Raw genomic sequence first — 14,836 nt, forward strand, 5'->3', positions numbered from 1 at the left:
CTCTTAAGATCTGAAATTTGACTGTTTGGGGTTGTCTCGGCAGCTTAAGATGACCCATAAGCATCCCAAGTGCCTTGGTAGGAGTATGATAACAAGGAGAAGCTTCACATAGACAAATTAATGTGGATTCATCTTTGCATGGGTGCTGCCAAAAGTCTCTTACTCAGTCTTCAGTTCCACCTAATATCCAAATTTGCAGTAATTTGAGAGATACATGATGGTGGTGGTGGGGTGTGGTTGTGTTCTATGTTATCGACAAAACCAGCTCATTTAAAGACAATTTTACTTCAGTTATGAGGAGCTGATGGCTGGTGAGCTGTCAATAGCCATGGGCCTTTGATCTTCTACACCCACAGCTGCAATTCCGTCGTTACACACAGTTCATTCTATACCAGCAATATGTTGTTATTATTAAGCCTATTATAAGCATAAAGAGATATGGAACAGCAGGACTTATACTACACAACCATGCTAAGCTAAGAAAGAGCTCTCCATTTCATAGGGGAAAAAATGTTACTGACTAAGTCTTGATTTGGCTTTCTTTTGACCTGTCTTGGCTTATGCATAAAAGCAGAAATACAGGTAGAAGCTGTAAAGTCACTTGAGTATTTGAGACTTCATTGCACCAAGTGAGTTTGATTGACGAGTAGTCAGTTAATAGAAATACCTCTCCAACTGCTGGTGGGAAATATATATCTTTGTTATTGGGAAAATTTCTTCCCAAATTTATTTATATTAAATTCATGAGTAAGCATGTTAAACATATTTTTCCTGTATCCACCAAGCTTTGGAGAAATTGGTGATAACATGTCTAAGTCACCAAGAAAATAGCCAATATTCATTATTATTAAATCTATATCTTGATATTAACTATACAGCTGGGCAAAAAACCCCAACATCTTTATCATTATGACTCAAAAACTGACCCAAAGAAATGAACTGGATCTCCATATTGTGGAGAGATTAGTGCATGATAAAAATGACACTGTTTCCTATTTCATGTAAAATTGAATTCAAAGCGTGAACAGTGTGTCAAACTAAAAGCACTGGGCACTCATTAACTCCTTTCCATTGGTACAAAATAATCTCTAAAAGGACCTGAACAACCCGTGTGCCTCACAATCCAAGCCTACAGGGACTGGCTGTAGGAATGAGTGAATTTTCAGTCTCTGGCACCACTGAAGCCAGCAGCCTTCCTTTCACTGATGCAAATAAGCAGAGGCCAGGCCCTCCATCACTCCCCGGTGAGCCTGCCATGTCAACTGTCAGTGGTGCCAGATGCAGTGGTGGAATAACTGCCCTCTCACTGGGGCATAATTCATAATTTCTACCCTTTAAAATAATTTCTGTAGCATTTTGCACCCTCTTAAACCTTGACAAACCCTGAAATACTTTAATGCTGAATCTCGAGTCACATAAAACACAAGAATATTCTGCCATGGTGAGTTGCCTTTTATTTCTTCTCACCAAGCATCATGCATTTATTACACCCCTGTGGAAAAGAGCTGAGAATCTTGAACAGACCTGCTCAGACCTCAAGCTGTTGCTAAAGATGTCAGTGGTGTCATTTGGATCTGTCCAGATGGCTCTACCCACTAGTCAAACTTGTATACACTTATTTATTTCAAGACCTGATCCAAATGCTAAAGAAATGAGCAGTGTTCTGTTAACAGCAGCATCCTGTGTCTGCTTAGTCATATATTTACAGATATTCAGCTGCTCCAAGAGTTTTTCAGAAGTGGCTCTTTGAATAACTGAAAATTGTTGTGTTTACTAATGCAACACAGCTTTACCAGGTCTTTCTACAGAGCATGTTCCTGTTCTTGTAACCACATTCAAAAATTAACTCAGTGTTGAAATAAAAGTAGAAAAAAAATTTCATTTTTGAAACTCCCTCTCTTGAAGATCTCTTACTCCAATGTGTTGATGAGATGAAATGTCCATTGACCTAAAATAAATTGTGGAGGACTTGATTCAATAGATATTCAACTACAAATACATATGAGACTACTGTTATCTATCTCAACCCTGCACAGAATCAAGGTTTGCACATTGTAGTAAGTGTCACACAACTTTTCCTGCAACATGCAGAGAAAGATACCTCAAGAGATTAATCTTCATTAAACATTCAGTAGGAGTGACAGATATGTAAGTTATAATTGCCTTACCAGTAAATTTCTCCTCAGTGGCTCTGGTGAAAAGAGCACAGACACAATCACAGACAGCACTGCCTCCTTTGGAATCGGGAGAAAGAGGAGTTGTTGTCTGTGTATGTATCTATGAGTCTCACAACGCTGTGCTGAGCATTCTCCTGCCATGGGCTTATGTGTCCCAGCTGAACATTAAATTCTCCAAGATCACCCAAGTACCAGCAGAGCACCCCAGCGAGTGCTCTCTGTTCAACAGAATATACAATAAATTATGTTCCTGGCTTGACCAGTAGTTCTTGCACAATTAATAATAGTTAATCTCTAGTTGAACGCATTGTCTGAGTGAGTGACAAGCACAAATAGCATAATGACACCTTGTGGGACTGTGTTCTCCAGCTGTAGGACAGTGTCCAACAGTGCCCACCTCCGTGTGCATTCCTTGGCAGGAAAAGCTCCATTAGCTCACCTCACACCTATGCAGGAGAGTTCTGGCAGGATGGAGCCCTGAATTTAATTGCTGTATATTGATTTGTGATGTTTGCCAATGACTGTCATAAATGTGGCATTACCTTTCCTGTGCCATTGAACATGGCCTTCCCAAGAAAATTTTGTAAAGGGATAAGAGCTGTATGCAAACTACAATGCTTCAGAATGCTTGTTCTGTTCATTAAGGATGTTCTTGCTTCATCATTTTGTAAATTGATTTGCACTTGAGCTTCCAGTCAAGGCTGGTCACTCATTAATCCTATTTCAGATGCACAAATGAGTATCTGGCTTATGTTCTGTAGTCTCATTCTTCATATTTCATGCGTATTTGTCTACAAGACACACATGGAGAAGAACAGAGATTGAACTCCAGAGCTATAGCAATCCCATCCATTCTATTCACCTAAATGACTGAAAGAGTTTTGCAAACAAGACAAATATTTTCTTGAGCATGGGAAATGGAAACAAAAACAGTTTGCACTAGAATCCAAGCTCATGGGTTCAAAGCCAGCAGCCCTAATAACCAGACCTTTCTGCCTACTTTAATGTGGGGCAGAGAGAAGCCAACCCTTCTTGGATCACCCTAAGGTGTCCATCTGAGCTCCAAGCACAACCTGTAGTGCTTCAGACCCTGCCAGCACAATTCAGACAGTGAACCTGCATCCAAGGAACTCATGCTGACACAAAGAAAGTTATAGTCGTGGACATACTCCCTATAACTGAGCCTTCACCTTTTGTTCCAGCCTGTAAATGCAAGGAAAATGAACATAATTCACAGCTCAATCATGCCATAAAAAGTAGAATATAAGTGATTTAACTGAATGTCCTTTACTCAATACATTTGCTATGCTTTCCTTTATAAATGTTACTAACACAAATCATGAAAGCACTCTTCTTCCAAAGAATTATGTAAGAAACCTAAATCTTTCTGTTTCTTTTTCTTTAATCATTTCAAGTCTTAATGGAAATTTTAAGGATGTGCTCTTAAAAGAACCTTTCTTCTCCCTGCCTGAGTTTCATGTGCAGCAATTCAAGACTTACTATGCTCCTATTTTCTAAGCCACCGATTAAAATCATTATTCAACAACCCAAAACAAAGTACATCAACCTGGATGTCACACCTCTGTGAAGGAAGCATTGAAAAGACATGATTCTCTCTTAAAAACCTCTGCTGCTCTAATGTCTGTAAAAAACATTTTATGAGCATGTGACATTGAAACACAAACAAGAAACACAACAGAATTCAAAATTTATACCTACATTTTCACTTTCACTTTATTCTGCTGCCCATTTTAGAACATTTAGGAATTGTGTAACCAGTGTAAAAGACTGCACTATAATTTAAAGTCAAACCATTAGACCTGTGTTAATGGATTTATGGTTGCAGAAAATTGTCAAGGTTGCAGACAGGTCTATTAATGACCATCAGAAATTGCAGCATAGGCCGGTGCAGGAAGCCAGGAAAAATTTTAGCTGGCACTGTGGGGAATGGCTGGATTTCACAATCTGTGAAGGAGAGTTGCCTGAGTGATGGGCAACATGAACAGAAAACCTGGATGGGAGAACTGGGGACATGTTGGAAAAGGGAATCTTGCAAGAAAAGAGCACTGTCCACTGCAAATTTGACACTGCCCAAATGCTGTGTGAAATCCCAAACCTGGGACCAGATGTATCTAAGATGGAAGCAATGGGGAAGAAGATGATCAGCACTGAGTTGTTTATTTTGACAGGAATTGTACTGGAGAAGGTGAAGTGTGATGGCAACTAAGGGGGCAAAAGTCACAGCCAGGCCTCGATGTCCATTGTGACATCACCAGGGGATGGACTGTGATGTATTTTACAAATTTCAATTGTCACATTCAATTGTGTCATCACTGGTGGCAGAGGATGATGTTACCAAGTGACATAAGGGGGATGATTGTAGCATCACATCCCTTACTGCTGTATAAGGTGCCAGTAGAGCCTGGGTTAGACTGGCTTGATCTGGACTGCTGACAAGGATGTTTGCAAGAGGGAGCAGCCGTGGTCCTCAGCTCTTACCTAGGCTTCTGTGATACACAGACATGGACACCGATACGGATGTGGACATGGAAGGGCCATCAGAGTCCAGCAGCCAGCTAGGGACAGCTGTCAGTGGTCTGGCTGGAAACAGCCCCCATTGCCCAATGACTGTGGGTGACCTCCTGCCCAAGGTCTGGGCAAGACTTTTTTGCCAGCAGCAGCATTTCTTGGACCTGGTGCAGCCCTGGCTGCACCAGAGGTTGGTGGGGATATACTGGGATCAGTGGTGGCTGGTAGAGAGTGCAGAGAGCAGCATCCTGCACAACCTATGCATGCATGGCCCTGTTGCAGAGGTCCTGGTCCAGAGGTTGCAGCATTTACTGCAGGAGCATACAGGACCATTGGTCCACAGCATCATCAGTGTCATTGAGAGCTGGTGCAGTGAGAGGCCCAGGAGCCTGATGCACTCCCATGCTGCCAGGGATAAGGGGGACAACCCTGGAGCTACCTCTAGCTCTAGCAGCTGTAGCTGGACCCCACAATGGTCCCAGCCCTTCTGTCCCCATCCCCACAGAGCAGGTCCATCCCCAGGAGGAGTCAGGGCAGGAAGTAGCTGCAGGTCCTCTGCCCAGGGTTCTAGTCACAGCCCCTGCACTCCCAGCAAGGACAGGGATCACTTGTCTGGGGGGGTCACAGTGCCAGACAAAGAGGAAGGCTCACAGACCCCTGGATGGCCCCCAGCCAAGAAAGAATCCTCACTGGTAGCACAAAGAGGACTGTAGAAAATCTTGACAAAAGAGAAAATAAATGTTTCTTTCCCTGACACAGTCTCTGGGCATGTCTTTCTCCCCCTTGTCCTGGTGTCTTTCTCTGATTTCACTCCAAACCCTCAGCCAAGAACCTTAGGGCTGCAGGAAATGGAAGAGTATCTGAAAAAGCTCCAGGTGATGCTTCCAGAGGAGTCATGAGTGAATATTGACTCAAACTTCATCACACAGAAGAGGAAAACTCTGATAAAGACTGACACAATTTCTGCCTAAGCCATGAGTGTAAAAGGTACAATTTGCTGATGTACAGTCAAAGAAAAGGTACAGCCAATTAGAGCTTTTTCAGTGAGTAGGAGGAAAGAAATATTTGCAGTGATGGAGAAAGGAATTATATAAAAGGAAGAAAGGGCAAGGTTCATCAAACCAGGCAGAGGAAGAGGAAGTAATAGAGAAGTATGGCTCATATGGACACCGATCATACACATGGATCCTCCAAGTGTCATTGCTTTTGTTAGAGAGAAGGGAGCATTAGTAAAGGCAGTTGAAGAGGGAAAGAAAAAGTAATAACATTTAGTACATCGCCTTTTTGTTTCTGATGTTCCTCCAAACAAGAAACTCAGTGGTTACCTTGAGAAATGCTCCTAAACTGTCAGCAGCCTGAGCTCAGCCCACAAGAGGGGGCTGGCAAAAGCTGGATGGCAAAAGTTGCTCCCCAGGAGGAGGGTGTGGAACTCAGCTGGTCAACAGCTTCACCCAGGTGAGATGAGGGGCAAGAGCCAGGGATCAGCTCAGGAGGTATCCCTTGCTGCCCACCCAGGGAAAGCAAGGGGCAGGACCGGAGCTAAAAGAGCCACGCCCTGCAAAGCCCAGCTCTGCAGCAATATCTATCTGCCTGACCTGTCTGGGGCTCTCTGCTGCTGGCCCTCGTAGGAAACAACATCTTTGAGGGCAAGGGCACATAAGACCCCAACCTCCAGCACCAGAATTCACACTTTAGAAATCTAAAGATCTGGAGGAACAGATTGGCTGTTCTTCACAAATGTTCTTGATTGCTAGAAAACAGAGTTTCCTCAGAAATATGCATCATTTGGAAGAAAAAGGGATTTTGTTGCAACATTGAAATGTTCAGAAAATCCCAATAAATCTTTAATTTTGAGTGGATAAGACTTAGTATGGGTCTTCCAGTGATGCCTTAGTATTAAACAGTGTGAGATATTGGTGAAGGAGAGCTAATGCTTCCAAAAATCCTTGGGATGAGTCCGATAGGTGTTCATACTCTTGTCACCCTAAAGTTAAGTTTTTCAGTGCTTTTCAAACAAATGCAATTAAAATTTTAATTTTGAGACCAACACACAGTGCCAGTGCTACCTAGGAATTGAAGTCGTTCAGAAACAAAAAAAGCAATACACTGGGCTCAAAGGGTCAATCAGCAGAACTGAAACATGCTGTGATTATGCTCCCATGCATGCTGCTCACAAGGAAGGCTTCACACATGCACCATCAGGTAAATCAGTCAAAATGACTAGCAAAACACTCAAAAAAGAGAAAAAATTTAATTTATTTGGTGACTAATTACTTTGTCCTACAGTAAAAAGATAGATGAATTTGGGTTAAAGCCAAGGATAGATTTGGGATAAAGCCAATGTGCAAGGATAGAAAGCCAGAAATCTAGATCTCAGACTGTCTCCAGTGCAGAAATCCAATTTTGACACTGGGTTTTTAGTCTCATCTGTGTATCTCAGTTCCCATCTATTTATCTCCAGAAAATGAAGAATGAGGCCATGATTGCATGAGCTATTCTGTTACTATGGTAATGGATGGCACAAAAGAGCCTATTAATAAATATTTGAAAAATCTGCAGCCACCTTCTTACCATCTCTACAATAAATCTTACACCTCCCACCCCATATCATTTTGCATTACTATTTTAAGGGAAGGTATGCATATTTCAAATGTTGAGCTTTATATAAGGCAATCCCATCATGCATATCCTAATGGGAAGAAGATACAGCACTTGTACATTCTGTACAAAATTGTAGGCATGCCTTACTCAAAAAGACAGCAATATATAAATGTAGAAATTAGCCATAAACATGCAACATTTTTTTTTTAGGAAGACAGATAAATCCTTATTTCAAAAATCTAAATCAATTTTTTGTTAACTCTTGTGCATTCAAAAGGATTATTCAACAACATTTGATCAGGTGTGAGGAGAAGAAAAAAGAACATCAAAGCACCTGAAGTACAAACTCCTTATTTTCCTTGGGCTATTTTATTTGGCTTTGTGCACTGAGGCTTGCATCAGATAGTGATGAAACATCCATGTGTGACTTTCAGTTTCTGCCTCTGGAAAAAAGGAGCAGACAGCTCAGGAGGATTACAAGGATGCTGGGATGTCATGCAGGGAGAAAATTAGAAGGGCCAAAGACCTGTTAGAACTTAATCTGACCATTGCTGTAAAAGACAACAAAAAGTGTTTATGCAAATATATCAGCAACAAAAGGAGGGTCAAAGAGAATCCTTTGTTGAATGTGCAGGAAAACAGAGAGATAAAGAATAAGGAGCTGCCTCCTTTGCCTCATTCTTTAATAGTGAGATCACTTGTTCCCAAGGTACCTGGCCCCCTGAGCTGGAAGAGAGAGGCAGGGAGCAGAAGGAAACTCCCATAATCCATGAGTGAAAGGTCAGTGAACTGCTGTGAAACTCAGTCCCACATAAGTCAATGGAACTGGATGAGAATCACCCAAGAGTACTGAGGGAGCTGGTGGAACAGCTCATCAGCTCTGTTTAACATCTATATTGATTACCTGGTCAAGGGAATTGAGTGCACCCTCAGCGAGATCACAGACAGCACCAGGCTGGGTGGGATGTGGATCTGGAGGGCTGGAGGGCTCTGCAGGGGGTCTGGACAAGCTGGATCCATGGGATGAGGCCAGTGGGGTGAGGGACAACCAGGGGCAGTGCTGGGTCCTGCCCTCGGGTCACAACAACCCCTGCAGCTCCAGGCTGGGAGAAAAGTGTCTGGAAAAGGCCCTGGGAGTGCTGGTGACAGCAGCTGGACATGAGCCCAGGTGTGCCCAGGTGGCCAAGAAGGCCAATGGCCCCTGGGATGTCCCAGCTATGGTGTGGCAGCAGGACCAGGGCAGTGACCATCCCTGTGCTGGCACTGCTGAGGCCACACCTCAAATGCCATGTCCAGTTCTGGGTCCCTCATAACCAGAAGGACATTGAGAGGCTGGAGCGTGTCTGAAGAAGGGAACAGAGCAGAAGAAAGACCTGGAGCACCAGGACAGGATTAGGGAGCTGGGGGGGGCTGAGTCTGAAGAAAAGGAGGCTCAGATGAGACCTTCTCACTCTCCACACTGGAGGGTGCAGCCAGTTGGAAGGGTTGGGCTCTGATCACAGCGAACAGGGGACAGGACAAGAGGAAACAGCCTCAAGGTGTGCCATTGGAAGTTTGGATTGGATATTAGGAAAACTTTTTCCACAGAAGGGGATGCAAAGCATTGGAACTGACTGCCCACGTAAATGGTGGAGTCATCATCCCTTGAAGGGTTCAAAAAGGTATGTGGATACAGCACCCAAGAACATGATTTATGATGAACATGAGGTGGTGGTGCTGGTTTGAAGATTGCACTTAATGATCTCAGAAGTATTTTCCAACCTTGATGATTCTGTGAATCTATTAATTACTAGGGGCTTTTATTAATTACCTCCCTTAAGAATGTTGAGTACTGATCAGGAAAAGGAATACAATTCCCTGAAAACTACAGAATCAAAAGCATGAAAAATTAACAGGTTGAGGTGGATCTTTTTCCAAGGTTTTCTTCCCCCAGCTCTCTTGATGTTGAGGGAGAATGTCACACTTAGCTTTATCTTCTCACAGATGTTTTCTCCACAAGCATGCTTGCTGCAGAAGTTCATGCCAGAAACAACTGTGGCCTTGTAAGAGTTGTGAGATACTTAGTAAAACAAGCAGAAATCAAACTGAGTGCAGATCATCAGACATAGATCCTGCCTTAAATAAGGAATCAAAATTAATATAAAATAATCATGGAGGTTTCTAGAGAAGCAAAGGCAAAGGAAGCTATGAGAAAATAACTTGTGTTTTCTATGCTTATTTCAGAACAAAGCAGGATTTACAATAACCCTGAAACTGGCCAAATTATATTGCCTTTATATAGAAAAAATGTATTTCTCTTATTTTTTCTTATATGGCAGAGAGATACCAGTGGATACAAAATTGGAATACATTAGAAATAGACTCAATAAGACTGAACAAAAATCTTCTGTACCAATGCCAGGAAAAGCAGTTGGAAACAATGTGAGGCTTTTATGCAATATTCCTGTCACAATCAAAAGAATGAAGTGGGATCCAGTGGGATTTATCCCTAATAAAAGGCATATGAGAATATTGCTAGATAATCAGGTAGCTGACAAAATACAAATAATAATGTTGTGTGCATGTTTCTCACCATGACTCCAAGGTGATAGTGATAACATGAGCCCAGGCTGGGGAAAGGAATTGAACCAACAAATGTCTCCATGAGACTTAAAAGGAGAGAATACTGTTCACTTTAAAGACTGAAAGTTGCTCTGCAGAGGGAAAATTACACTGGAGAATGCTGATTTTATTTTTTTTTCCTGCTTTGACTTGGAAATAAAAGCAAAAATCCATAACACAATCTAGAAAGCTATCATATGCATTCAGGGATTTTTCAACAGACATTTTAACATGGCTATAAGAGAAGCAACAAAAATAATTGTAAACAAACAATTGTCTTAAAGATGGTGGCTTTCTGTTGAGGCCTTGGAGGTGTCATGGTTCAGGCTAGTTCACATTTTTAATGGCAACAAAAATATCTAAATATGTCAGTGCTTATGTTTACAGAGGACAAAAGGGTAAAGCATAAAGTTGAGAGAAACTAGTCTCTGATGAATTTCATGTGTGGAACCAAAGAATATCTGGCTTTCTTAAAATAAAAAAAAAAAAAGAAAAGAAAAAAGATAAGAGAAAAATTATCAGGTATTAAGTTATACAGCTTGCATTTTTGCTCTTGAAAACTTCAGCCCATGGAGTTAGTCCATGGTTATTTCCAGCTGAAAATGCCTTTAAGGTGTGTATTTCTTTATGTGCTCCCAGAGATATCCAGAGGTTACTTACTGCCAAGGCGCCAATGAATCTGGTATCTAAATCCTTGGAGCTGCTTTCCAAATAACTGTCTGCTCCCACAGTTCTTCTTTATGCCACTTAAGTTCTGCTTTATGCCAATTATTAGCACATCTGGAAATCAGGCCCTTGATTTAAAAATGCACTAAAAATGGGTTAAAATCTTTACCAGGCATGGGCCACAGCTATTTACACACTTCAGATTGGAGGTTTCCATCTGTGCAAGCAAATCCAGCACGGCAGCACACACGCCTCATCATTATAAGATTTCTCACCTGGGAGTCAGGTTCTCCATGGAGTCTGGCAAAGACCAGGCACAGTCAGAGCTGAGGAGCTGTGGGAAAGGCTGGAGAACACAGCTGGGCCCCCTGGAACCGCTCCCCAGGCAAGCCCAGCACAGGGAGGCTGGGTGAATGGAACAAAACTGCCATGGGGCATCAGCCCCATCCGCTCTTCCTCCTTCTCCCTGGGGATGTCCACAGGGGATGGGATGGGGCCAAGCTGGCTGCAATCACCAGCCCTATGGCCCATCTCTGCCACTCACCTGCCCGCACTGGCTGGAACTTCTCCATCTTTTCAGGAGGCCATTTTGGGGCTGCCCCAGGGCCTTCCTTTTCCTTCTCCTTCACCCAGGCCTGCCCAGGAACACTGGAGGGTTTCCTTCTGCCATTCTGCTGTCTGGCCTTGAGGGCTCTGGGCATGGGGGCAGGAGAAGTCTACAGAAAACACAAGGTCAGCAAGGAGGAGGTTGGGTACAAGAGTCCTGTGCTGTTTCATCATGTCCCATGTCGTCCTGTCACATCCTTCAGGCACTGTGGGTGTTGCTGCCAGCACCCATTTCAGCTGGTTCCAATTCTCAGCATTCCCACTGACAGTAGGAGGGCATAACCCTGAACAGTAGCCAAATTGCCTTTGCTTTCATTCACCTTCCTTAAAGCTACCTGTTTGTTGTTCATTTTGGAAACCGATGGAAAAAGAGTTCCTCAAAGCGTAAAATGCATCCTTTGACTGTCTGTTCTGCCCATGCTGTGAAACTTCCACCTTGGTTCAATACCAAAACTGTTAGCTGAATGACCTGTGTAGAGGGAAAAGAACAAACTCAAAAAACTTGAATCATTTTTAACCCTTTAGCAAGACAAATAAATACACACACACATATATATATATATTTTTTTAACATATGGGAGAAATTTTCCATATTATTTACCATAGGCTGAATATAGTCCTGTTTGGTATTTTTTTCCTTTCTTTACAGCCTTTTTGATGATAAAAGTTACATTTTTTTAGATCTAGTACTTAGACTTGTATAGCAAACATGCTTCTTTATAGGAAGAATTAAAAATTATAACACTATAGTTGCCCAAACCAGAAGCATGCCCATCTGTCTTAGCAAGTTCAAAGGACAAAAGACCCAAGATTTCCAATGGTAATGAAAGAAATAACAAAGAAGATTGAAGTAGAAAGAAACTAAGAAGAAAGCTTTAAAAAATCAAGAACATGCCACATGAAATGATCATTTCAAATGTAAACATCAAATAAATGGGAAATTGATCACTAAGCCAATCTTCTGTTGTTATAACTATTGCAAAACACAGTACTATTTTCCAGATAAGCACAGTGAAACTAATATATTTAGTAATGGAGATAGTTTATGCATTCCCTGGAGAGACATCAAACAAGTAATGGTATTTCTAAAGCAGTTAGTGGTGATTTCAGCCCTAAAGGAAAATTTTGTTCCCTTGTAAACAGCCTGTGCATGTTTTTATGTTTAGATTATGGAGAAGATAATATCAGAACCATGCCATCTGTGTGAACCGTACAGTTCCAGACAGAGTTGGAGAAGGTGTGTTTGGAAATCAGGCATTCCACAAGGCAGGTTGGAACACCCTGAGTTTGCTGCAGTTGTGGTGAGACTTCCTCAGGTGGATGCACACCTGTGCTGGGCTCCCAGTGAAAACCAGCTTTGTTTCACACAACAAAGAACACAAATCCAAACCTTTCCAAAGAGACAAAAAGGAAAAAATCCCTTGCAGGTGCATGCCTGGATTGGATGTATAAGACAGACTTTATTTTTACCTTTAACAGAGTGAACAGTGCTTTTTTTCTTTCTTCACATGAGTCTTTTGCAAAAATTTGCAGTTTCTCTGTCCTCAATACTGAAAACAGATGCCTTAATTTTTTGTTTTCTTTTACTTTGGCTTAGAATATTTTCAGGTTCCCCCAATAAAAAGAAATTCTTCACTGAAGGACATATCATGAGGAGAAATTTTGAGTCTATGAAATGTCCAGGTCCCCAGTACTTCCCTTGACATGAGCTGCAAGATGCAGATGGCCAAGCTGATATTCCTGGACAAGAAGAGGAAGACGTATCTTCCATTGCTCAGCAAGGAGTTTTTCCAGCAAGCAGAAGGACACAGGAGGGAACCTGAACCCCAGGAGCCCTACAGAATTTGTCTGCCTCTCTCAGTTTGTGTGTCACTGATAAACACACAGGCTCACAGCCACACATCTGGATGAGGAATAGTCCATACCATTTAAAGTCCAAGATCAGTATTTCAAAATCACTTCTGAGCTGCCTTAGGCAGTGACTAAACTATCTGTGACAGCAGCCAGAACAAGATGTGATTATTACTGAAAACTCCCCCTAATTCCAGTTTTGCTCCTTTGCCACAGCCCTCACCAGAATATTTCATCATGATCTTTAGTCCTCCTGGAGCTACCCAAGCAACAAATGCCACTTCCCCTTGGCAGAGTCACAGACAGCCTGAATGGGCACAGATGATGAGAATTTCTTCCACTTGAGGTACCTGGGGGCTCTCAAATGTCCCTGAAACGCTTCCACTAGCTCAGCTCACTTAAGGGAGGATAATGATCCTGGCAGACTTGAGCAGCACGTGCAGCAGATAGGGTGACTCCAACCAGGGCATCACAGCTTCAGGTTTAACAAGACCTGTGCAGACATCTCACGAAACAGTTCATGGAGATATTCAGCTGAGGCTGGGGAATGTACAGAGAGATTTTAGTCAGGGGGAAGCAGCACAGAACAACCTGAAGTGGTGGTTGCAGACAAAACAAACCCAAGTGAGGAAGCAGAGAAAGAGAATGAAGTTGCTTGTGAAGTTCAGCAAAGAAGCATTTCCCACCAAGTTCATCCCAAAAGTGAGGTGCATTTTCAGGGCAGTTACCATGACTTTTTGCTTTGCAGTTGTTTTTTTGTATAAAAGATTTTATGTTCTCTCTTGTTACACTCTACAGTCCAGAGACTAAGGTGGCCCCCTAAGTGTTGGTTTCAGGTGTTTTGAATTCACTGGAGTCAAAAGCATGGGTACTCTGTACCTGGTGTTGCAGGAAGATTGCTTTTGACTGATGGGATTCTACCTCTTATGCAAGTATTTTTTGTTATGCAAAAGTAAAGTTTGGAGTCTAGGTGTTCCTACACTGGGTTGAGACCACACCTGTAAGAAGGAAGAAAATTATGAAGATTCTCTTTCCCATTCTGTAGACAAGGAATCCAAGACATATATGCTAAATTCAATGACTTATTACTTGTTTTCCAGGAATCTGTTTGCCAGGAATTTCTCACTTTAATCACCCATGAAAGTCCAAATACAGACTCCAGGTAAATTGGTCAGAAAAATATACATTTATTTCTTCAGCTTTTACTATTCACAGTGCTGTGGTTAGACCAAGTAACCTAAAACACTGGCAGGAACACCCTTTGCCACAAGTGTAGTGTAGAAATAAACAGGAAAGGATGGATTCAGGACCAGCAGTTAGCTCCCAGAAGATCAGGAAGGATTTAGTGTCCACCACACCTACATCACCTTAAGGGATCCTGCTATCACAGGAGGAAAAAGTGTCTAAGCATGTGAGATGAAAAGGTGAAGGCAGTGATATAGCTGTGTGCAAATCAGAAAGTGAAAATTGTGTCCTCCTACATTGCAGAGATCTTACCGGCTAGCAGTAGAGCCCATAGGAGAGTTTCAGCTGAAAGGTACACAGAAACAACAGCAACAAAAAGTGGTCGATTTTACAATCAAGTAAAAGCTCAGAGCAGAAAACGGGTGGTCAGGAACTTCTAGTTTGAGTACTTACCCAAGAGATATCCTAGACCCGGGAGCCTAGTGTGAGAAACCAAAAAGTTCACCCTGAAACTAGGAAGTTCATGACAATGGGATCAAAGGTAGAATATTTGCATGAGATGTAATGAACGAGTCAATCACTCAGTCAATGACCCAGTCCTTCCTGGACAAGCTTATTCA

General features: G+C 42.2%; 1 long non-coding RNA gene across 1 annotated transcript; it reads left to right on the forward strand.

Annotated features, from left to right (window-relative positions):
• Positions 1-10,955: 10,955 nt before the first annotated feature.
• LOC137464806 (uncharacterized) lies at positions 10,956-13,212 on the forward strand. The gene is made up of 2 exons (XR_010994435.1): positions 10,956-11,306; positions 12,778-13,212. It is a non-coding gene; the product is annotated as an uncharacterized lncRNA (long non-coding RNA).
• The last annotated feature ends 1,624 nt before the right edge of the window (positions 13,213-14,836 follow it).

This window comes from Anomalospiza imberbis, chromosome Z (assembly GCF_031753505.1).
Source record: "Anomalospiza imberbis isolate Cuckoo-Finch-1a 21T00152 chromosome Z, ASM3175350v1, whole genome shotgun sequence".
Taxonomy (NCBI): Eukaryota; Metazoa; Chordata; class Aves; order Passeriformes; family Viduidae; genus Anomalospiza; species Anomalospiza imberbis.